The sequence below is a fragment of the Bicyclus anynana genome, chromosome 5 (assembly GCF_947172395.1).
Source record: "Bicyclus anynana chromosome 5, ilBicAnyn1.1, whole genome shotgun sequence".
Lineage (NCBI taxonomy): Eukaryota > Metazoa > Arthropoda > Insecta > Lepidoptera > Nymphalidae > Bicyclus > Bicyclus anynana.
In genome coordinates, this window is record NC_069087.1 from 15,598,510 (window position 1) to 15,625,888 (window position 27,379).

Here is a 27,379-nt window from a genome sequence, read left to right on the forward strand (position 1 = left end):
AATGTGTATAATTGTCTTAATTTCATTTAGTATTTTATTAAACAACAAATTGGTATTCAAACACATAACTCATATTTAAATATTGTCTACAATTTCGAGTTGTGTGTTTAGGAAGTGTAAAAACTATATAAACTTGCTTACATGAGACATCGTTATCCTCCTATTTCCTATCAGCCGATGGGACTGCAGCAGGACATATGCCTTTTGTAGGAACTTCCAAACATCACGATCCTGAGCCGCCTGCATTCAGCGAATCCCTGCGACTAACTAGTCGCAGGGATTCGCTGATGTCGTCAGTCCACCTGATGGATGGTCGACCAACACTGCGCTTTAGGGCGGGGTCGCCATGCCACCACCATAGGATAGGATAGGATCGGACAGCTTAATATGCTAACGTAGGTGTCAGACGAACAACTTCTCAACGCTGGGTTGATTTTTATTAAAAAAACTTCCAACAAGGAAGAAAAGCTCAATACATCGTGAAAAGTAGGTATGCTTTGTCATGCGAGTATATCATCATCATCATCATCATCATCATCATCATCATCATCATCATCATCATCATTATCAACCTATATTCGGCTCACTTCTGACCTCCTCTCAGAATGAGAGAGGTTAGGCCAACAGTTCACCACGCTGGCCCAATGCGGATTGGGAGACTTCACACATGCAGAGAAGAAAATTCTCTGGTATGCAGGTTTCCTCACGATGATTTTCCTTCACCGTTTGAAACACGTGATATTTAATTCCTTATAACCAACCAACCCACACCCTCGGAATCGGAAAAAGAGGTCTCTACCCACAGGGCTATCACGGCTCTGCGGCTATATTACTCGTAACTAAATCGAGTAAATCATCAATTTCTAGTTAAACCTAAATCGATTGCCTAATGTAAGGACCACTTCATAATAGCTACAAAGGTCGTATTTGCCATAATATTATGTTAGTGTTTATAAGGTAGTTCATCATTTTAAATCACTACATTCAGGTCAGGTACGCCTACCGGTTTACGGGAAATAGACGTTAAGTAAACAAAATGTAACACGCCATCGCTCTTAGTGTAACAAGAATCGTTAATGGGTTTACTGCGCAAATTCACTGAGTTTTATCTTTACGTAACTAGGTACATAGACACTATATAGCAGTGAAACGGTACGTAACGTACGTAAGAATATGTCAACGAAAATACGTAAGTAACGGTTTTTCGTTGAAATAATTTTATTAATTGCTACTGCCACTTCAATATTACTGTCACTTAACGTACAATGATGATATGTCATTTCGTTAAAAATACGATGTTAGATTATTGCATAAACAAAAATGTGATGAAAACCAATGTAAAGTGACTATGCAGTCTAAGATCAAAGGGAGCCTACTGCCTGTCTTCCTATATCTATAAGGGTTTCTACGCCACATCCGAACCGCTAAATCGATAACACAACCTAATCCCGTTTATTCTGAAAGGAGGCTCGTTCTCAACAATGAGCCGAATGTAAGTTATTCATAATGATGATGATGATAATCCGTTTGTCTGTCTACTACGACTATAAAATACATGAATTCTTAAATTTATTCAAGTAGTAATCACACTAATATTATAAAGGCGAAAGTTTGTGTGTAAGTGTGTAAGTGTGAAAGTGTGTAAATTTGAAAGTGTGTAAGTATATTTGTTCCTCTTTTACGCTAAAATAGATTTTACTCTGGATTAACACATAGGCTACTTTTCATCTCGGAAAAATCCATGGCTCCAGCGGGATTTGTGAAAAACTGACTTCCACGCGGACGAAGCCGCGGTCCACTAGTAGTAAATGTAACCGAAGATCTGGTTGCTATTTTTCTTCTTGTACAATTTAATTTGTTCATGAAAAGGTCAGAAAGTCAAGATTAATACAGTGTAAAGCTCCAAGAGTAGAGAATATTGGACCTATTATTAAACCTCTCAAGATGACCGCAGCAGGTTAAGACAGTATCAAATAGGCACTGTACTGGGATAAGTCGCCTTTATTAAAACCAGAGTCTAGAATAATATCTTTAATAAAACACAGTATGGTGGATGTAATCTTTTTTGTATTGTGTCAGTCGGTGCTCAAACTCTTAAGCGTAAGTACTCTTTCATATTTCGCGGTGCTTTTGTTTGAGACTTTAGGTCTTGTGACACAAAAAGTATTAATATCGTCTCAAAGAGATAGTGTTTCTTAGGATTTAGGATAAGTTATGATAGCTATATATGAAAGCTTTGTTCGACATTTACTTAGTGACCAAAAATGACTGTACTTTTTAAAACTGTCGTCCTTTGAAATTTTATTGAAATAGTAGGTATAGATACATAATAGGTTTCGTCATGATGCTTTGTTAAGTATGTAGTAAGAAAAGGCCTCTTTTAGGCGAGCGTGTTCCACTTACCATCAGGTGTGATCACGGCAAGCGTGAGCCTAAATTAAAAATTTAAAAAGGAAAAAAATAAGAAGATGGTATACAAGTAACGATTGTTGTTTAAGTTGACAAGTATGAAGTTGAGGTCCGTAACAAAAACATAGCTCAAAGTGGCACCTTCTATTTTTATTTTTATTCTTTATAAGTTAGCCCTTGTCTACAACCTCACCTGATGGTAAGTGATAATGCAGTCTAAAGTGGTAGCGGGCTAATTTATTTCTTGTTAACACCCCTTTCGGTTTCTACACGAAATCGTAACGAAACACTAACTCACTTGGTTGTACGTCTTTGCCGGTACGCTGGTAGCTAACCACGGCTGAAATCTCTTACCAGCCAAACCTGGACCAATTAAAAAAACCTCAATCGAGGATCGAACCCAGGACCTCCGACTTGTAAATCCACCGCGCATACCACTGCGCCAATGAGATCGTCGTACTCGATAATATAGTAGCCCCAGTATGAAGAAGTGCTCAAAAAGCACTGCTTTGAGCCTTATTCAAGGGAAACCTCATATGCCTGATAACCCTCAGATCGGAACATTGTCTCGGTGCTTGACGGCACAAATAAACATGAAGATTAGAGGTAGTACTTTCCCAATCACCTTTTGTCACAAAGAGACACTCTACTACTACTAATAGTTGTCATAATGCCATCTAATTTTACAAAAAAGACTTCAATTGAAATGTTTTATATAGCTACATTTAAAATCTATTTATAAAAGAAATAAAGAGTGTTTTCTTCGTTTCTCTTATATAAAATATTTCAACTGCCGTTAAAGTCGACGTCAAACGAAAACACGCTCATTCAATCGTGAATTCATCAAAGGAATTGATTAATAAGAGGTGAGAATTTATTAGCGCAAATTGCCGCGGCGGACGAGCGACAGTGACAAATTGTATTTTTCCTCACGTAAAAAACGCAACAATTTGTTATTTCTTCGCGGGTAATTGGTAATATCTCTACCTGTTTTCGCTGAAAACATGACAAGGTCATGTCAACGGAAAAGCAATGTTTGTAACCGACTTTCATTTAGGAGGTTCGGTATATTTTTGACGTGACAACGTCTTATAATTCGATGGAGCCGGCTGCACACTCGAAAAAAGATGACGTCATGCGTCGTTCCCTCGCTCTAGGGCTGCCAACATTTTAAACAAGAAGTAAAGTATATTTACAACAGGACGTATCACTTACTATAATTGGTTTTATAATTAAGAAAAATGAGCATGAGCATGACTCTCCTTTCAAAATGAGTGGGATTAGGCCTTACTCGAACAAGCTAGCCCAATGCGGATAGGAAGATTTAATATCGTCGTCGTTATCAACTCATATTCGACTCACTGCTGAGTTCGAAGAAGAAGAAGAAGAGAAGGGTTAGCCAATAGTCCACCACGCTGGCCCAATGCGGATTGGCAGACTTCATACAGGTTTCCTCACGATGTTTTCCTTCACCGTTTGAGACACGTGATATTTAATTTCTTAAAATGCACACAACTAAAAAGGTGTAGAAATTACAAGGATTATCAAAAGGTAAAGAAGCGCAACAAATATATATATAAAAACTACAATAAACAGTCTCAACCAGTAATATAAACCTGGAGGTTTATGAAAATGTTACTTGAATTAAATTCGTTACAGAAATAGGACATGTTCTGAATTAACAAAGGATACTTTGTATCCCAGCGAAACATTTTAGTCCCACGGGAAAGCATCTAGAATAATAAAATGGAGAAATAATTCACAGGATCTGTCGTTGTCATAAACAAACACATACATCATTATTTTTAGAACAAGGGCTAAAGAGAGGTCCGCAAATAAATATAAGTCTTTTCCTCTTCGGATTATGTGTCCATGTGTAAACCCACTAGATAAATATATACGTGAATATGACAAATATGAAATCATCAGCCAAGTGCGAAACACACTTACTGTAATTTCACAGATCAACGTCATCATCATCGTCATCATCATCACGGACGTCCACTGCAGGACATAGGCCTTTTGTAGGGACTTCCAAACATTACGATACTGACCCACCTTCATCCACCGAACGTCATTTTTACTAAATCAAGGTAATTTTTACTAAATCAGCATGATGGTCCCAAGCTCCAAAACTCCTATTTATAGAGAGTAAGGTCAACACCGTATATACCGTTAAAAATATAGATGATAATGTAATCAACTGTGGCTAGTTTCGTACTCAAACTTTTTGGAGCGTACCGCGTTGCTGGAACCAGCTAATGATTAAGGGCCCAGTATGGGTTCGAAACTAGTCGGGCATACTCCGACGTTGTGGTATGAATAATACTCACGATAGTTTATAATTCTAAAAAAGATAATGTAGTAATTGATACATATTTTTAATAGCTTTCTATACTTAACTAGCCCACTGAACCCATTGGATTAGCGTAGAGTTTATAAGCTTTAAATTCCCTCTCCTATAAGAAGGATCCAGGCCGGTTATAGAAGCTAATGATAAATCTATACTAATATTATAAAGCTGAAGAGTTTGTTTGTTTGTTTGATTGAACGCGCTAATCTCAGGAACTACTGGTCCGATTTGAAAAATTCTTTCAGTGTTAGATAGCCCATTTATCGAAGAAGGCTATAGGCTATATATTACCCCCGTATTCCTACGGGAATAACCACGCGGGTGAAACTGCGGGGCGTCAGCTAGTTTTGAATAAATACAATCCTACTGAAGTGTTAATGTCTAAGAATACACACCTAATCAAATACAATTTGCCCATGGTTTCTTTTACTCATGAAAATTTCAGTGAAAACTAATTTTAGTGAAGCCAATCGGCCGTCAAAGTTGGAAATTTCGCCAGTCAGTGGAAAATTTAGATCGATTACGGCAAGTGGGGATTTGTAGGTAATCGGTTTAGCGTTGTTCGTGACTAAGATGGCGTAGATTAGGGATAAGTTAGCTGCCAGCTTCGATTGAATTTTCAATATGATGAATTCGTACTTTGCTCAGAAGCTACAACCCCGATGTAAATTATTCTCTGAATTGGGGATGATAACACCTTAAATAACTGGTTCAATACGTATTAGTAGTTAATATAGCTGTACACATTTAGGTAGTGTGTGTGCTAGTGATATACGCACACGAGGGTAAAGTGGTTTTTAGTCTAATCATTAAAACACCTTTATAAAAATGTAGACAAATTCTCTTCCATATATTTATTAAAACTAGCGGACGTCCGCGACTTCGCCCGCGTGGAATTCAGTTTTTAACAAATCAGGCGGGAACCATACATTTTCCGGGATGAAAGTAGCCTATGTATTAATCTTGGGTAAACTCTATTTCCATTCCAAATATCAGGCAAGTCACTTCTGTAGCCGCAGCGTAAAGGTGGAACAAACATACATATTAGAGTGATGTGGTAAATACGATAAAGTCTTGAGATTCTGTAGAACAAAGATACAAGGAAAAACATCGTGAGGAAACCTGAATACCAGAGAATTTTCTTAATTGTCTGCGTGTGTGAAGTCTGCCAATCCGCAAAGGGCCAGCGTGGTGAATTATTGACCTAACCCCTCACTTTCTAAGAGGATACTCGAGCTCAGAAGTGAGCCGAATAAGGATTGATAAGGATGATAATGAGACCTTATATTTGATTTAAGAATAATGATAATTCAAGGTTACAGGATTACCTCCTGCCTTCTTTCATTGTTCTCGTGAGAATACGGGCGTAACAGCCTATGATATTTGCAAATAACGTGACTGTATATTGGTAAAAGAATTGTTAAAATCGGGTCAGTAGATCCAGAGATTGCTACCTACAACCTCACAAACTTTACCTCTTTATTATATTAGTATAGAATAAAGATACCCATGTTCGTCTTGCGTTGTTAATTATTATGATTATATAGTAGCGACAAAACTTATATTCGTGTCACGAGTAACGCGAGTAATCCATCAACCCGCGGGTAATTTCACAACATACCAAGTTCAAGCCTACACGTGACAGAAAACTGTGACAGCTAATATTGTAACGTTATTTGTTTCTTGTCACTATCGTCTAAATTGCTTCAATTATCTTTTTTTTTATTGAAAAAAAGTTAACAATTTTTTATCTTATTCTGTTCTCTCGCCAAACTGTACATTGCTAAATCTAAATATTATACTAAGATATTTTTTTATTTTACAAAAGATGCAACTTATAAAAATTAGACGAAAGAAATTTAAATTTATAAGAAAAGACAATTTCTATCATATACAGCAAGTAAATTCAGTGAAAACTTTCTTTAATTTCTTCTTGAGGACTCCTTTACTGATCTCCCTTTCTTTTTTGAACCACTAAATTTTCTATCTATCTGTACTTACTAATAATACAAAGAGGTAAAGTTTGTGGTTTTGTAGAGATTAATCTCTGGATTAAGGAAAATGCTTGAAATTTTGTCTCAAATGCTCAAGTGCTGGAGAGAGCTGATGACAATAATGAGACGGAAGGTTGCATTTTTCAGACATCTGCAAATAGGGTCCTCTACGAGTTTCCTAGGTTGATCCTAGAAGGCAAGATAATCGGAAAAAGGGCACCAGGGCGACAAATATTTCAGGTGATCGGAAAAGTTTTCTCCGTCTGATCGCCAAACTTCAGTTTGAAGAGGGCACGTGATGATGATGATGATAATCTCTGGATCTACTAAACCGATTTTGAAAATTCTTTTAACACTAGAAAGCTTTGTTATTTGTGATTGTCATGAGATATTCCTCGTATTCTCACGGGAACAGGAACTAAGCGGGTGAAATCGCGAGGCGTCGGCTAGTTGTCAAATATAGTAAAAGCCACGATCACGATTCGATTGCTTCGGGCTATGAGATAATGAGCTTTTCTTTCTTTTACCATTTCCTCGTATAAGATCAAGGTCAGGCTTTGTATAGTGAGTCGTTGAAATAGACTTATAATTAAGATGATTTACAACGATATCGTTAAATAAAGACTTTAAAATGAATTAATGTCACTTCATTTACTAATCATCATTCATCATCAATTCAACCCATATTCGGCTCACTGATGAGCACAAGTCTCCTCTCAGAATGAGAGGGATTAGGCTAATAGTCCACCACGCTGACCCAATGTGGATTGACAGACTTCACACACGTAGAGAAATAAGAAAATTGTCAGATATACAGGTTTCCACGTGATGTTTTTCCTTCACCGTTTGAGACACGTGATATTTAATTTCTTAAAATTTACATAATTGGAACGTTGGAGTCGCATGCCCCGGGCCAGATTTGAAGTCGAACCTACGCCCGAAAGCAGAGGTCATATCCACTGGGCTATCACGGCTCACATATACTAATACTAGGTATAAAATGGTGTGCAAAGTTTCAAACTAACAAAACAGTAGTAAACATAACACGTTATAATATTATGTTCAATTTATCCGTTGATACAAGGAAAAGAGTGAGTGTAAAGATCTGGAACAAATGAGGTTCAATTCCAACACAGATCGAAAAACACAGAATCCATTGTCGCGAACGGACATGAATTGTGTAAGCCGCTCTATACACTTGTTTCTACACACAACGACAGAAAATAAAACATCTAAGGGATGACTACAATTTCTGTATTTGTTTATCCAACAAGCATTTCATTTTGTTTATCCGTGTTTCATGTAATACAAATAGTTGACTTGCCAGACGTTGTTCTCAAATTTAATCACACTAATATTATAAAGGCGAAAGTTTGTGTGTAAGTGTGTAAGTATGTTTGTTTCTCTTTTACGCTGCGGCTACTGAAGCGATTTGGCTGTTTGGAATGGAAATAGATTTTACACTGGATTAACATATAGGCTACTTTTCATTTCGGAAAAATCCATGGTTGCTCGCGGGATTTGTGAAAATTAAAATCCACGCAGACGAAGTCGCGGGCGTCCGCTAGTTTTATATATAATACTATAATCGGAATTATAAATGCGGGGTAGGTAAGTGGTTAAGAGAGTGAAAAATACTTTACCAAATACACAATCAAAATTCGTGTGGTGTTACAACTCTAACTTAGAATGTCTACTTTTGTCACAATTTTGTGACAATAGGACTGGGACCGGAAGGTGCGTGACCGGGAATCGTGACACGTGTTTTAGCACAACATAATAATAATAATACAACTATTATTTAACTTACTTAAAATTGCCTAGGATAGATCCTTGCAGAAAAACCTTGGCCTCTCTGAACTGCAGCAAGTTCTATATAAGAATGAGTATCCGAAACTGCTCTAGTGGGATCGTACAAAATTTAACTAGGCATGAGCGGAGAAGGGAAGGGTTAATCGATTGTCAAGGAATTCCCTAACCCTACTATTGGTCACAAGTCTTGGACTTTGCTTGGAGTTTTATTCTCTGCCACGCGATGGACTCGGCACCCGCACGATGAATCCATGGATTGCTAAGATATTCGTTCTTTTAACAATATTCCATGGAAAAAACGACATAGTCAGTTATTTAGTTTCTAATTTGCGCTTAGCTTTGATTTTGATCACGCTATATGATTAAATCACCTAAGTTAGCAAACGTTAAGTAACTCCAAGGATTGTAGAGTTTCTTTTACAAGAAATTTGTAGAAACGGTCCGAACATAACATAAGCAGAGTAATATCATAATGCGAAAAAACAAAAATGACTCTTTTAAAAATACGTCTATTTAATAAAAGAGACATCATAATAAAATGGTTAGTCTTTCAGCGTCATAAAGCACTGTCAATTACTGACATACTTACTTAAAGTATTTTTTTTAAATTTCATATTTAAATTACTTCCATTTGTGTTACATAATGTTATAAATACAAAGCGGTTTTGCCATTTAAGCCTACAAAAATATTTTACCTTCTAAACGTCTCAGGTGTCTAATACAATTTAAATTTAATTAAAAATACTTTTATAGATTGTATTTAGAACATGAAGCATAAAGTTACTTTAATTATTTTAATGTAATTCCAGCCTGTCAGGGCCTGAATTAATTAATATGAACGTTAGAACAAAAGGTAGGCTTTGATCGTAAGACAATATGCTAATTTTCTATTAAAACTTGCCATAGGGCAGTATGTACTATCTAATATCTGTAAGCTTCGTAATAACCTTTCTATTGTGGTCGAGGTATGTTGAAGGGAATTGTTAACGCTGCATCTAATGCCAACGACTTTGATAATTTCCATATATTTTGACAGACTTCGTTAATTGTGAGTATCGCAATTTTTAACCTATATTTTAAATTAAGTATTTTACTTATTCAAAAATTAAAAGAAAACTTTTTAAAAAAATTGTAACCCATTTATAATGTAAGTTTCATTTCAATACGAATAAACGTGATAAAAACAGCACTTTTTATTTTTTATAAAAAAGTATTAATTTATATAGTAAATAATTAAAACTTATTACTTCAAAAGGTACAATTTTTCTGTGGTATTTATTTTAAAATATTTTGTTTAGAGAATATTTAGTCTACAATATGTTATAAAATAAACGTTTTTCTGCGATTCAGCTTGTATAATCCTTTTATTGAGCTGCGTTTTTAACCAATTCACTTATTTCGTTGAATCCTTGTTCATCAGAGCCATGCTTAGTTAGTATGGAAATGAGTAGCATTTCGGCGTTCCGTACTCCGTTGAGCATGCTCGCATATTTGAAAGTTCACAGCAAATATTCGTAATCTACGTGTATTTGCGCGCAGCCTGTACGATGTATCAACGAAGTATTTGTATCAGTGGCATAGCAGGACTAGGAGGGGCCCAGTACCAAAAATACACTCTATATCTCTATATAATATCACTTCCTCCTAGAAATTGAGCTAGCCTCAAAATTAATATCAAATATACCTACACTTATATAATAATTTAATTATTTTGCTATTATACGCGAAAAGCCGAAGAACCCACGCCACAACGTCACCCAGGTTTGACAAAATACTCTCTACGTACGTTTCACCCCGAAACCGGAGCCTCCGGTTCCTCGGGAGATGTTGACTCTACAGCGTATATACTTTGCAATTGCACTTGGTAGTGTCAACATCTCCTGAGGATGCTCCGGTTTCGGTTATTATATATTCATGATGAACTTCCGCAAAGTAACGCCTGCTTTTTTCCAATATACCTACACTTGCACTTGCTTCTTTTTTCCGTAAGTTGATTCGTTACGTCATACTGCATCATATCATATTCATCATACGGCTGATACGGCGGTAGGGCCGCTCCTTAATTTGTATACGCGAACTCAAGAATAATAAACAAATCCATAAACTGGAATAAGACATCTGGTTGTATATTCTTTCAAACAGAGGAAGAATTTTCAAAATTGGTTAATAAATAACAAAGTTATGAGGTAACAAACATTAAAAAATAAAAATAAAAACTTACGCGTCAAATTGTTAAGCTCTTCCTTTTTTCGAAATCGGTTAAAAAGTAAATGGCGAAAAATTATTTATTTTATAATAAGACAAATTCACTTAAAATTGTCAATCACATCACACTATCACATCACACTAATCACACTAATATTATAAAGGCGAAACTTTCTGTGTAAGTATGTTTGTTCCTCTTTTACGTTGCGGCTACTGAAGCGATTTAGCTGAAATTTGGAAAGGAAACAGTTTTTACTCTGGATTAACACATAGGCTACTATTCATCCCGGAAAAAACCATGGTACCCGCGGGATTTGTGAAAAACTGAATTCCAGGCGGACGAAGTTGCGGGCGTCCGCTAGTCAATAAATAAAACCAGTCTAAAACTGAAATTATTCAAAAAAATTATTTATTTATTTATTTATTAAGGAAAATCAACCACTAATACATTAAATTCATGCTTACATTTAATTACATTGATAAATTAGGTTAATGCTTAGCTATTAAAAGATTTTCACAACTTTCACGTAGGTACAACAAATTACACGTAGGTACCTACGCATACAGTGAAATACAATAATTAGGGAGAAGTTGGGACTTTTGTCATGCTATTATAGCGTTCATATGCGTAATGCAGCTCATGTACTAACATAAGCTGCATACGCGGCATATTCCTTTAATGGCTTTTGTCCAGTCATAGGCAAACGAACCGTAACTTTGATGCACAGAGTAATGGAAAGCTTTCAATTTCTCCAACACATACAATGAAGGTAGGTAAGCACCTTCTATAAGCATATTATAGAAGGTGCTTACCTACCTTCCTCGTACTTGTACCTCGTACTCGTACTTTTCGTCATATACCTTACAGTATATGACGTCATTTCATAAATGTCATAGAATACGGCGTAAATGCAGCTCAGCCACAATCTACATTGATATAATAAAGAGGAAAATTTCGATTGTTTGCTTATATTGAATAGGCTCTGAAACTACTAAACCGATTTAAAAAATCTTTCATATTTAAAATCCTATATTGCATGACGAACATAGGCAATATTTTGTTCCCGTGTTTCCACCGAAACGGGAAATATGCGAATGCTCAAACGCTACGCAAACGGAAAAGCGGATTATTTTTAATTTTACTGATTTTATATCAACATTATTAAAAAGACTTAAAGTAAGTAAATCTATACTAATATTATAAAGCTGAAGTGTTTGTTTTTATGATTGAACGCGCTAATCTCTGGAACTACTGGTCTGATTTGAAAAATTATTTCAGTGTTAGATAGCCCATTTATCGAGAAAGGCTATAGGCTATATATTATCCTCGTATTACTAGTAAACAAATAATAACTATGTATATAAAAAATATTTCATACTCGTACCATTTTACGGTTCTCTATTACAAAAGAGTGTCTGAGCTAGGCGACCAAATCATAAAAAAGTATAATCAAATTTTATTCGAAGTAAAGTCTAAATACTTTCCTAGTTTGATGTCCTCTTTTATTTCCTAGAAAAGAGCACATAAAAATGCTTTGGCGTGTTTCCAAAATAACCAAACGGTAGGCCGTATAGCCTCACAGTACCGTTCTTACCTATTATTACCAGCCTAGGAATAGTTTTTATATTACTTACATTGATCATGATCATTAATTAGATTAGTGCCATAAACCTACTCCAAGAATAATGTGAATTCTTATATTGATATATTATTGCATATTTTTTTTATTAAAATCAAATTTTGCACATTAAAAATAAATTGCTGTCATTAAGAAGTGACTAATTACATGTAAACCGTACGATTTTGCTTATTTTAATTCGTACAGCTAGTCGTACGTAAAAACAAAATGAAAATAAATTTAAAAAATATTAAAAAAATAAATGTCACTCATTATATCCGTATGAATAATTATATATAATTCGTACGGTTTACGTACGGCTAACTTCTTCCAATGCAATGTGAAATTTAATGTTAAATAAATATTTTTTTTTATGTTTAAATTTTTTATTTAAATGTATATGTAAGTATATACATTTATAAATCTCTTATATTTCACAAATATCAACAATTTTATAAAAATCATTAATTGACCTCTTTGACGCGGACAGGTACGCCTTGCTTTCTAATTTTTTTTTCTCTTTCTCTTTATTTGGTCTACCAACAGACATACAAATAATACAATTATTAAACATAAATGCAAGAAGCAGAAAGATAAAATGCAAATCTATTTATAGGTAAACACCGCATGCAACTGTCTAAAACTATAGTTTAAAATTTATTTACAATCATGACTGGTGCTGTGATGTGAATACACAATTTACTATAATAATTTCTATACCTTAAACAACTATACTAAACTATTATAATACTTAAGCTAAAATACAGAGCGGTTAAAAAAAATATATAGATTATTTAAACTATACAACAGAAATCAGATTACTTATTACTTAATTCTAAATTTACTGATTTACGGAATTTGGCTAAAGAGCCAATATAAATATCAGTGACACTCAGCTGATTATATAATTTGCACAACCTTGGGATTGGTGAGTTAGCCCCCTGTAAATCGATGTGGAAAAGCCAGGAAAGCATTCCGTCTTCGTTTTTTAGAAATTCTCAAGTTAAAAGAATTTAAGAGAGAGGTACAGTCTATTTTATGATTTAATATTTTATACAGAAATATAAGGTCTAGCTTTTTCCTTTGAGTTTCTAAAGAGTCTATGTTAAAAAAGTTAATTGAGAGGAAGTTTTTTAAATGTATTGTATTTTTTACATGTATAGTTTTTATTTAATTTAATATGTACTACTAAGCGATTTAACATTTCTTTTTACTAAGTATAAAATAATTTGGGAAATTGTTAAATTTTCCTCAACCTTCCATTTCAGTCTGAATTACTTATCATTAGAATAGATCGCAGTCAAAAGTATGTATAAGTGGTCAATTAAAAAAATTACAACAAAAAAAAATCGTCTTTAGTGGGTTTAAGCTTTTGTAATAGCTTCTTTCCTTTATCTCTTTTTAATTATTTAACAACGTATTTAATTTATGTACTCCTACAAGTTGGGAATACCCAAATCAGTAATCGATTATGCAACTAAGCCAATAATCGCCTGAAGTCCCGTTTGCAAATCCTATTATAAATAATTAATTACCCCAATGAACTCGAAATTTAAAGCCATACCCTCACTTGTGTTATACGGATCAACCAAACTTTTTTTAATACATTTTATAAAACTAATCGATGCCCCGCGGTTTAACCCGCGTAGTTCCCGTTTCTATGAGAATACGGGGATAAAATATAGCCTATGTCACTCACAAATAACATGGCTTTCTTGTGGTAGAAGAATTTTCAAAATCAGCACATAAATAGAAAATAGTCTTACAGAATTACTTACCATAGCTTTTTTATTCCTTACATAAGTTAGCCCTTCCCTAAGATGGAAGCGGGTTACCTTGTTAGGAGGAGGATGAAAATCATCTTTCGGTTTCTACACGACATCGTACCGGAACGCTAAATCGGTAGACGGTAGGTACGCCTTTGCCGGAAGGGTGGTAACTAGCCACGGCCGAAACCTCCCAACTATATGTAGTTACTCATATATGTATATTTAATTTAAATAATTCCACAAGATCTACCCAGGTGAAACTAGGGATTTAGTATTAAACACGATTCCAACCAAATGAAATATCAACGAATTTAAAGTTATTTAGAATCATTATGTCGGTCCGAGAGACCAAATCCTCAGTGAGAAGAACTTAGTGGAACAGAAGTTACCATACCCCTGGTGCTATCCCTAAGGATATGTCTACAAAGTTTTGTCCGAAATTATGGCAGTGGTCTCAAATCGAGACCTACTAACTTATTTTGTCAAGTTTAGATTAATGGTTAAAGAAGGTGAAGGTGAAAGGTGGTGAGAATATCAATCCTTATCAACTAAGAAATGAAGACAGTTTTTTTTAATTTTCAAGCATTTTTTTTTAATTCATTACCTGTTTAGTTAACCACTAACATTTTTTTAAGTAATAATATTATAGTAGTAACAAGTTCACTGTAGAAGCAGACTTCTTCCTACCATGGCCTAGACTATTCCATATTTAATACTCCATATTCCACCTTCCACATTCCTCATTCCACGTTCCACGTTCCACGTTCCACGTTCCACGTTCCACGATCCATATTCCATATTCCATATTCAAAACTCCATACTCCATATTCCATATTCCTAATACTCTATAGCTATTACATTTTGCAAGGCTTGCACACTTCAAGTAAAGTTTCATCAACTATACTATAGGTACTCTTCAGTACAGATTGAGATCTGTTAAATAACACTTACTTCGATTCGTATTCTTCTTTACTTTATTCCTCTAATAGGTTAGTTGACACTTTTTTAATGGTCTTAAATAATTCATTATCGTTTTAAAATTGAAAGAAAATTATCATAATTTTTTGAGTAATTTAATTTTTAAATATATTTTTGACAGCACAATTAAATAGTTTTTTGAAAGCGCCTGTCGACCATGATGGTTTATATTTCAACTGTTTCATGACGTCACATTAACAAATATTATACAAACAGACCGTTTAACAAAAATACCTACTCGTATTAGTTAACAATAAGTCAACAATAAATTGTGACGTCACAAAATGGATGGATGAATGGATAATAGATGGATAAATTGTCATTATTTAATATCGATTCTTGACGGCCGCGTGGCGCAGTGGGTAGTGACCCTGCTTTCTGCATTCACGGTCGTAGGTTCGATTCCCACAACTGGAAAATATTTGTGTGATGAGCATGGGTGTTTTCTAGTGTCTGTGTGTATTTATACATTATATAAGTATTTATATGTAGTATATAAATGTATGTGAATATTATAATATCAAATATCTTAGTACCCATAACACAAGCTACTCTGTATGCTTATTTTGGGGCTAGATAGTGATGTGTATGGTTTAAGTATATTTATTTATTATTTATTATCGATATATTTCGGACTCTTATTCCATGTGCTACACAAAATTGATATTGTTTATATTAAATTAGATATGAGTCAACTACCTTATTTCCATGAGTTTAGCTATAAAAAATACGATTGCGTGATTGTCGTCTACGTACACCATGGACTTTTATGACATTGATAGATGTATGTTGATAGCAGACAGGAAAAAATGTATTGAAACAAAAAGTCTCTCAATGGTACATCCTTATCAATTATCTCAATGAATTCCAAATTTATGGCAGCGCTTTTCCGCCCGATGAGCATTTTCTGTGCAAACGATTACCTAACGAATGGAAGAGATACCAGTGTCTTCACTTTTTAATATTTGTCTTAATCAAGTAAAAGGTGAGGTTAATTTAAAATGTGTTTTATATATTTTTTTAATTTTACTCTATGAGAATATTAGTAAGTCCATCTACCTTCTATCTTTATGTTAATTTTTTTGGAAAATTTAAAGTTGTTTGTTAATTTTTTTTTTGTAAAAAATTAAGTTTAAAAACTTAATAACTTAATCTATAATAAAAAGGGGGTGAAATAGGAGTTGAAATTTTGTATAGAAACCGATAGCGATAGCGATAACGATAGAGATAATAGAATAGAAAGAATAAAATAGAATAGGAAATCCAAACCTCGTTTTGAGTTTCAATTTTAAAATTTCTTAAATGACATTATATTTTGTAATTGTTTTTCAGAATCTTAATATATAAATGCGAAAGATTTCGTTACGAAATCTCGAAAACCACTTGATGTACGAAGCTGAAATTTGACAGGGAGGTAGTTTATAGTTAGTAGGTATCCACTAAGAACGGATTTTTCGATAGGCCTGGCTTAAAGAGGTCTAAGGGTGGACTATGTCTAATCTATACTAATATTATAAAGCTGAAGAGTTTGTTTGTTTGATTCATTGAACGCGCTAATTTCAGGAACTACTGGTCTGTTTTGAAAAATTCTTTCAGTGTTAGATAGCCCATTTATCGAGGAAGGCTATATATTATCCCCATATTCCCATGGGAACGGGGACCACGCGGGTGAAACCGCGCGGCGTCAGCTAGTAAAGTATATCTCTACATTCAACACTATAGAAGTAGTCAATCATAAATTCCGTACAGTAGTCCAAGTGTGCAATAGACAGTGCAACATAAATAAAATATGCTGGCGAGTCGCCAAATAGGAAACATAACAACTAGCATCAAAATCCCATTTCTACTTATTGCTAAGCTAATAATATTTATATTGTCTGTAGAAAGACGTTCATTGTCTCTCAAAGCACAAGGGAATATAGAACTTAGCGCTTTTAACATAAGAGTAATTTTGGTTTGAAAGTAAAGCATCTGTGGTTCATGATTGTAGTTTATTAGGCGTAAAGTTAGCGTACACATAACTCTTACAATATTCGGCGGGTGGTAAAATTATATTAGTGAATAACGTACGTTATTATAATAATAACGGTGCATGCGACAGTTTACTTAAAGCTAAATAAAAGAGAATAGGCGTTTTTTTTCAGTACAAGTTACGGGAGAAGAGGACGAGCTAATTGGAGGTTAGTAGGTAACAATGTTTAAATACATTTGCTCGTAGAGTATCAACATATTCAATATTATAATGTACCTCATTACGCACATGTGCCGTAATGTAAAGTAAAATGCACATGTGGCGTAATTTAATATAAAACCTTTGTCATCCGTCTAAAATCGAGCTTTTTTAAATCTTGGCAAAGAGTTTTTATGCCAAATAAGTGCTCAACATTTTATGAATAAAATTAATTTTGTGAGATAAAATATAATATCAAAAAGCCATTTAATTCTTTAATTTTAATAATTTTGACAATAAATGTCATTTATCTGTATCAGAAACACAAAAATATTAATTTACTTTATTAGTAATACTGGCTGTTTTGGTGCATTTTTCTAAAAAAACGCTGGTGTGCGCACTTCGTTATCTGTGCAAAAATGCCTAGCGTATGTATCAAAATGTCATCATAAGGAAAACAGGCAAAGATGCAAATTCCTTTTTCGAAAGTGTGTTCAAAGTGTGTTTCCTCGCAGATGTGTTATAAAACGTCGTATGACATACGTGCGCTTTGATAAGTACAGCCTCTGCTTCCTTACTATAGCTGTCGCCAAGGCTCGAGCTGCAATATCGCCTCGGCTGTAATTTTCAATTTACCGCACTTATATCATAATGTACTATTTGTATATTATAACATATTTGTTGCTATGACTACCCTGCACTCTTTTATAAAATTACTCGCTGACGGCGGTTTTACCCGCGTGGTTCCCGTTCCCGTAAGAAAACGGGGATAATTTATATATAGCCTTTCTCGATAAATGGGCTATCTAACACTGAAATAATTTTTCAAATCGGACCAGTAGTTCCTGAGATTAGCGCGTTCAATAAATGAATCAAACAAACTCTTCAGCTTTATATATTAGTATAGAAGTATAGATGATAAGATAAAGTTTATTTAAGAATGGTAACTTCATAATCTACTGCTCAACAAAGTAAACCCTGAAGCCTGAATGGGTAACTTAAGTAATACATACTCGAAATATGATTTATTTAAAAAGGTATTCTACAGAGTTTATATAATCTCCAAACGATTATCCATTTGGAACGGTTCACCGGCCTCTACATACTCTGAAACGGCTGAATTTGACAGGCCTAATAGTCTTTTTTGATTTAGATGGCTTGGCTGTGGACAATTTGAAAATTTATAATTGCAATATTGGCTAATATTTTACTTATATAAAGTGGTTAACTATGGGCCTCATAGAAAGGCTTAGAGTCACACAGCAGGCGATGGTGATCATAATGAGATGGTTTATGATCATAATGGGATGGTTGGCAGACTAAACACACGCAGGGATTTAATTCATTTACGGCCAATGGTTAACTTTAAATTAGAAATTTCTTTATTTACTTAATATTAGGAATACAAATAAATATAAAAAGATGAAAAAATAAATTGAAATCCAAATCGAAGGCCATATTCACTAGGCTATCACGTCTACATCACTTCCATATAGACTTCTATATCTATTGTCAATCACTTCCCGAAACCCGAAGAGCAACAAATTTATAAGCATTTATAGCATGCTATAAATCATAAGTATACAAATTTCTAACCTTAGAGAAGACCGTTACTCGCAGGGTTCACTAGCTCTCCAGCTATTATTAAAGATGAAACGTTAAGGGTTTTAGCCCCATACCTCGAAGAACGAGTTAAGCCGTCTGTCCTAATCATTATCTTCTCCTCTCCTTAAAAGATAATATAACGACAAAACGATTACAATAATATATAAGTATCGATAATCTGTCGTCTGGCATAAAGCAATGAGTGACAAATTGCTCATCGAAGGGAATACAAGTTTTGTCGACGTCTGACAAAACTTTCGCGCCGGCTCGACGGGTCCACAGTAAAGTTCGCACTCAATATAACATTCCCAAACCTTATAGTGTAAGAGCCTGCGATAACCTTATCTTCGTCATTTAATAAAGGTTTCAAATTTGTCAGCTCGTGTTCCAACTGTATACAGAATCAAGCAACAATGGACAGAAGACATCAAGCGGGTTGCAGGGAGCCGCTGGATGCTGGCAGCTCGAGACCGTTTTGTTTGGAAGTCCATGCAAGAGACCCACCATCCACCGGCTGATAATAATGAAATGATGATGATGAAGCAACAATGGAGATTGGGCCGTGTTAATTTTGGGAATTAGTAAATTTTAAAGGTTCTTAGCTGACTCTGGCATGTCATTTGAACCGTAATCTATAGAGATTGAAGCTATCCTTGTAATTCAAACTTCGACACTTTGTAACTGTTAGGTTTTGTCCGCTGGTTCACTATTACTAACATTGGCCCCTTCGGTGTACGTCCAATTTTTTTTTCAAATTTATTTTATGGCCTTGGATAAAAGTCCTTATAGGCCCTCGGTGTACGTCTTTTATACACGGACACAAACAGTGTTTGACAATCCGGTGGCCATATTGAATTCTATTATCTCTTTGGCACGGAAGTAATTTTGGGGATTAGTAAATTTTAAAGGTTCTCTCAATCATTCAAGTATAAAACGGTTTTTTATATTTTCTTGGTGATAATATGAGAAAAAATGTCCTCACCACCAGTCACTCAGTTTCGTTACAACGCTTTGCCAGAGTTTAATCACAAACTGTGCTTTCGAAGAATTGCTAGTTTTCACGACGCTGAGTCTTATTAATATCCAAATTACTGTATATATAATTGAGCAATCGAGTGCTTTAAGCGATTAATTTCTTCCGATTTCCCAAAGGAAATTTAAAAAGACACCTTTTGTGCTTGGATGGCCTATTTTACATTTGGTCCTTTGTTTGTTTGTTGTTGTTGTACCTTAGTAAGGTACGATGATCTGCCCCTATAGCCAAGTGGCACGTCGATTCTCTTTCTACGATCGCCAACGCTTCGAAAACTAGAAAGATGTATCGGAATGACAGATCTTGATCACGTGGTGACGTGATCAAATGTCATTCCCATACATTTCAGTTGCCTTACTTATGATAAAACGGGTTAGCATTTTTATATAATGACGAAGATGTAACTATCACATGCTCTTACTCTAGTAGAGACGCGTGCGATTTATGAATATGAGCGAAAAACGCTTATTATGAACCCTGTTCAGAACTTGTCTTGCTGAGTTTACTTAAACGTGTAATTTAATCATGTAGATTCAGCAAAATTCGGGCAGTGAATACCTATAATAATATATTCGTATTTCTTAATAACAAATCTTTTATGAAACCATTTTATGAATTCTATGTTATCAAATATCGTCGATCTTTAATTGTTTCTTGAACAATAAAACATTTAGTTATCTTTTATTGATGAGTAATTACTTAAGCTACTGTTACACATGCTCATTTCAAGCACGAAAGCACTATTGAGCAGTTGCGACTTATTAGAATGTTGTTTATCGCAACATTGCTAATAATGAGCATGCTTATTTCGATCTTGCTCAGGAATTAACAGTTGTGCGATTTATGAGCATGCTACTTGCTGCGCGGGTGGAAGGGGCGTGCTTTTAGCGCGTCTGAACAGGTTTGCTTATTGAGTAGTCGATCAGCATTGCTATTCTGTATTCTCTTCACTTTCATCTCTCCCTGTTTAACACGATACTATAGACAGAGAGCGATAGATACAAATTAGCATGTGTAATTGGAATGTTTGCTTTGAGCATTCTTATTCAGGAGCATACTTAAAAATAGCATGCTTATTTCTAGCAAATGTAAACTGATGCAAATGTAAACATAAGTATGTTCGTATGGAGCATACTTAATAGCACGTTTTTAGCATGCTATCTTAGAGCATGTGTAACAGTACCTTTATTGAAGAAAGGAAACATGTCCGACAATTTTAATAAAATTTTGAATTTTTAATTGGTTTTTGCTTCAGAAAACAATGTATTTACTAGAGTATAATTGCAAGGAGGAACTCTGGAACTCTGATCACCGGTTGCTTAGAGTTTTGACCTAAGTTCTTTAAAGGATCGGATTTTCAGAAATACGTTTATTAGTGTTTTTAAATGTTTTGTGATTTATATTTACCTAAAGGAGGAAAAAAACAGTAATATGCTATTTTATAAAAACAGAACCCCGATCAGTTTCCGGTACGTGAAAACTTAAGTAGAACTTGCCGTGTATTAAAAAAACACTTTAAAGTTAAATAAAAAATATTATGTCAGAGGATTTAAAATAGGTTGCTCTATGCTCTGCTCTAGTAACCCATGGGTACAGTAAGGATCTCTGGAACAAGCTCATGAATAATCATAAACTTGTTCTTCTAACTCGGCTGTAGCACGTACTCGTAGCTAACTTAGTTAGCAGTTTGGGATCAGTTTCAGTATTTTATTTCATTGTAAAATAAATATTATTCTTTATTAGTTTTACGGAAATTCGGTCAACTAAACACGCTTTTACTTTACAATTATGAAATTACCTTCAATTATGAAAATGTAAAATAATTTTAGTTGGATCGCGACCAACGATCGGCGGTTGTTAGTTCCTTTGCAAATTACGATCATCAAAATGCAGGCAATCAAAATCATAATCAAAAATCATTTATTTCAAGTAGGCTCAGTTTACAAGCACTTTTGACACGTCAGTTGACTATTTGTAAAGATTCTACCACCGGTTCGGAAGGCAGGTTCTGCTGAGAAGATACCGGCAAGAAACTCAACAGTTGCTCTTTTGAAAAAGTCATACAGTATTATAATTTACAATTGATATCAATTACTGTTTACATTTCTTATAGTTTTACTTCCTGTGTGAAGGTGGAAGCTGATCCAACGGCCTTCAAGCATCTTTAGGCAGAGGCAAAAAGTAAATAGTAATCAACATCATCATCATATCAGCATATATTTTGTAGGTACTTCCAAACATTACGATCCTGCCCCCCTAGCCAAGTGGCACGGCGATTCTCTTTCTACAATCGCTAACGCTTCGAAAACTAAGAATGCAAGGGAATGACAGATCTTGATCATGTTACCGGTCGATAGCAAATGTCATTATTTTTACGGAGCTCGTTAACCGATGAATTAAACTATGAAACATCGATTTTATAGAGAGAGTTTTTATAATCGCATTAGATCGCTGATCATATACTTTGACATAAAAAGTAACGTATAGCGAGGCAGGTATTTATGTAATATGTCTGAGGTTGAAAATAAAAAAAATAATACACGCATCGCTATTAGTAAAAGCACTTTGCTAGCATAGTATGAACCTGATAGGTAATTGGATTATGCTTGCCTCACACATTTCCACCCATAAGTGTCCGGGGAGTGGTCCCGTGATATATAGGGGCTTAGTCAAGGCAAAACATAAAGGAAAACACTATTTCTTTGTTACCACGATTGTAAGGACTACATAAATCGTTAGAAATGTGTTTATTTGTAGTATATTATAGGTATAAAAAACTACTTGAATCAAATAAAATAAATAAAAAATCATAATGTATTCAAACCTTTATCTTAATCCCCCTCAGTACCAAAGTAACTTCTGTTTGTGAAAGTTCATAATGTACTTTGTTTTGAGATTTTCTCCGACAGCCTAATAATGGCGACGTATATTTCAATTTAGAGATAGAACTTCGTTTTTAAGAAATACGTGTTATATTCGTCTAATTAGCCTATTTAAAAAAAAAAGAATATTTGCCATATCTTTTTTAAATATGACCAATATTACCATTCCCCTCCAACTAGACGGGAAAGACTGCATTAGGAGTGGGTACGACAATAGACCAACAGGGCAGAGTTCGAACCACCACCCCTCGGTGACAAGTCCGACCGCTCTTACCGTCGAGCTATTGAGGCTCTGTTGTTTAGACTATATGGCTTCAGATCGCAAGACTGGGTTTGAGTCCTGTGTCATCAGGCTATGAAATATGAGTATTGAGTCTGTCTTCTAACATATTCTCTATAAAAATTCTCAACCCGGTTTTGGAAGTTGGTGGTTTTACAATCCGTGCTACGGAGAGCACGTTACGCCGTCAGTTATCCATTAACATTTTAAAAGTAATGTTAGTTAAATAGTTCAAAGAGCCGATGGATGTTGGGGTTCCAAGATGCTGAAATGGCGACCCCGCACTATAAAGCGCAGTATGGTCGACCCACTAAGTGGACTGACAACATCAAGCGAGTCGCAAGGGTTCGCTGGATGCAGGCGGCTCAGTTTGTTTGCAAGTCAAACACTGCAGTGGACGTCCATCGGCTGATATGATGATGATGATGAGTAACGTTACGAGATTTAAACATCACCACCAAGCCCATCAACCAACCATATTGGAGTAAAGTGGTGAAACTAAACTTCAATTCCCTCTCTTCTTTAAGGAACTTTGCCCTGCAATGGGTATTCACTCTCTTATTAGGAGCTTTGCCCAGCTGTGGGTTTACTAAGAGACTGATATAATAATGATCATAATTGCTTTTAGAATAAATTTAATTTCTACGATGCGCTTGCGATTCCACAAATGCCTAATCTATTTCGAAAGGCCTCTAAAGAAATATTTGAAGGTTGATATTTAATATTTCGCAACTGCCATTGTTCGTCTTTAATTAAAATTTGATTGAGGGCTTAGTTGCTTTATTTTGTTTACGTTGAAATATTGAATTGTGTAAACAGTTAAATTGAAAGGGAGAGTAAACAAAATGTTTTTAAAAATATATATTGGGATTAAAAAATTCTCAAGTAACTTCTGTGTTTATTTTAAGTTAAATTATGCTTTAACCAATGACATTAAAAATACGAATATAGTTATGACTATAACTCAAGGGGTCCCGATTCATTCTGGTTAATACTGATATTTCGATATCCTTTCACCTTTTCAGGCTTAGACTACAAAACCAATCTAGACAACATGTAGCACTGGCACTTGAAACTCATATGTTTAAGTACATTAATATCGAATAGAGTATCAAAAGATTATCACAATAACTTGAGATGGAAGCATTAATTTAAAATATACTTAGTAGTACTTTTTCAAATCACTGACATAGCTCAGCGAGTCGCGAAGCTGAAGTGGCAATGGGCAGGCTACATAGTTCGAAGAGCCGATGGACGTTGGGGTCCTAAGGTGCTGAAATGGCGACCCCGCACCGAAAAGCGCTGTGTTGGTCGACCCCCCACTAGGTGGACCGAGGATATCAAGCGGGTTGCAGGGAGCCGCTGGATGCTGGCGGCTCAAGATCGTTGTGCTTGGAGGTCCATGCAAGAAGCCTTTGTCTAGCAGTGGACATCTATCGGGTGATAAGGTATACTTAGTAGTCACGATCTTTCCGACACAGTTGGGAAGATTGCTTTACAACCAATAGGTCCAGTGTTCTATTCTAAAGTTTGATCGAACAAATATTTTTTGATAATTGTAGGAGCTGACTTAATGACTACAAAATAAAAATTAAAATTCTACATTCCGTTATAATTCTGCAAAGGAATATATTAAACAAATGGATCTTTTTCTAATAAACTGACCTTAGTCTGTATCATCACTCAACATCAGCTAACGCACGTATAAATAAGATAAAAATTAAAAAAGAAATGTACCTAATACAATAATGTAAATAATAAAGCCGTTTCTATCTAAAGTTCTCAAGTTACAAGACTAAGGAAACAATACGTAAGTGCTCGAGTATACGTCTAGAAAAGCTTTACAGAAACCTGCTAGCGTTCGTAGACGCATATATTATGTGCACTTATATACGTTGATCCTCAGGGACGGGAAATGCAAACATTGAAGACACGTTCCATTTTCAAAACGGAAATCTATAAACATAGCACTCACACAAATAAAATAGTGTTTGTTGAGATTCGCATTGTTTCTTCAACCCCCTGTGGATTACTATAACGTATTGTGTGTTTTAAGCTTTGGTCGTGGCTAGTTGTTTAAACTAAATAAGTACTGTTGAATTTTAAATCAGTTTGACATAAATTTTGAAATTTATTGACATTAATTTCAAATTTATTTTTGACATTAATTTCAAATTGACATTATTTAATATTTACTGACATTTAATTTTATTTGCTCTTTTTTAGTTGTTATTTGACTTATTTGCGTAAATATAATTAATTAGCTGTAACTTACTTTCATCTTTATACTAAGATGTAATTATATATAATCATATTAATCATTAGGACATTAATGAACATGAAATTTTATAATTTTAGAATAGTTTAATTTTTAACTTTTAACCGGAAAACAATGCTGTATATACTTTTAAAAGATAGCTTCCTGTAGTACTAGCATTAAGATTTACCCATGTATAGTTTATGAATGATTCTGGCAACCAGAATCATTCATAAACCAACAATGGCTTGTTGGTATATATAAATAAATAAATTTATAAAAAATAAATAGTTAAGACCTACCGACAAGATACTAGCGATTTTGCGTTACGCCTATATGCCGAATAAAAACCATATATTTAGATTTAGCTTCGATAAACTGTAGGTACTGTCTGTTTAGACTGAATCGTCACTTCATGTCAGGTGAGACTGCAATCAAATTTTAATTTGAGATCAGATAAAATAATCTAAAATACAGGGAGTATCTAAGTAGGTTTCAGACCAGATTTATTCTATGTCGTAAACTGCAAAAAAGTGAGTGAGCGGCCATGTTAATAATGATGGATTAAGATTGAAACCTCATTTTTTTTTCAAAGTAAAGTGGACTTAATCACTACAGTTTAAGGTTCACTTTTATGTGGTTCAGCTTTAGCGTTTTCTATCTATGTGGTATACATGTCCACGTTTCGGATACCTTGTATACAAATACAACCTTCTCGCTTCACTTTCGCTTTTGTCTTGCACTTGCTTTCAGTTTCAGACGTCGTTCAAATTAAAGGCAGCTATACAGGTTTCGGCATGTGGTTTGTCTTGGTGTGTGGATTGTCCTAAACCAGTTCGGTTAGGTTACAAAAACGCATCGCCACGCTTTCGCTTCGCCGTCAGTTCGAAAAAGCCTAAACAATATTGGTACTTTATATACACTCATTTAAAACGAAAGAAAAAGTTTTCCACGAAAAAGAGTTTACATATTTACATCCGTAGGAAAACAAACGGAAGTGCCGGAAACTTTGTTCATTTTAACACAAATCGGGAAGCTGGAAACTTTTTCCGCAAAACGGAGGCTCTTGTAGGCTTCCGCAAACGTCTTTTACGACAAAAGGTCCCACATGACCTGGTTTTGTAACACGTGCGTACTTATTTTACACGTAACAAAAACTTTCATTTAAGATCATTTTGTTTCAGCACAGCATTGAATGTTATGGAACCAACCTGGAATAAATACTGTAAAGTTTTATTAAAATTCTTTAGCTACACTTAAAGCTCCTACCCAATATTATGAAAGTCAAGTTTCATTATATTATACAAATTATGCTTATCATGATTATGGTATTATTAGTTCTTCTATTTTTTTATTCTCGTTAGAAGTGATATTTTTCTACCGTTTTTCCTACCACTTACGTGGATATCTTCGAATCAAAATTCTTTACATCTAAAGTTCGTACCTAAAATAATTATGAAATTTAAACACCGATTCTATTTGCTCATCATGATTGAGGAATTAATTCCTCTAACCTTTTGTTTTCTTTTCTTCTACTGTTTGTCCTTCCTAAGTGGATATATTCAAGTAAAGATTAGGTACCTTTTAGGCAAACGTTTCACCGGCTACATTTTCGCTTGACATCAGGAGAATTTATAGCCGTTTTATAATTCTAATATTGATATAAAGAAAGCATATGTTGTTTGCATCGAGTAGTCATAATAACATGTTGTTGATCTATAATTTGTTATTTTTAAAGCTTGTGCGCTATAGCATGGTGCGGGTGACACTTCGTGTCACTCTTGAAAGTTTCTCTCGATTCTCGATAATACGTCATAAGGCAACTGTCAGCCGGACCATGCTTCAGCACACGTAGTATATTAAAGTTGAGCGTTGGCAGTTTTGAACTAATAAACAAATATTACACTTTATTTCTACGCTAATAAGGTCAACATTAATTTGACAGTTACAAATGCCACTTTAACGCCCCTCAGGTGATTGCTGGCTTTTATTGTTTTTTCAACGTCAAACCAG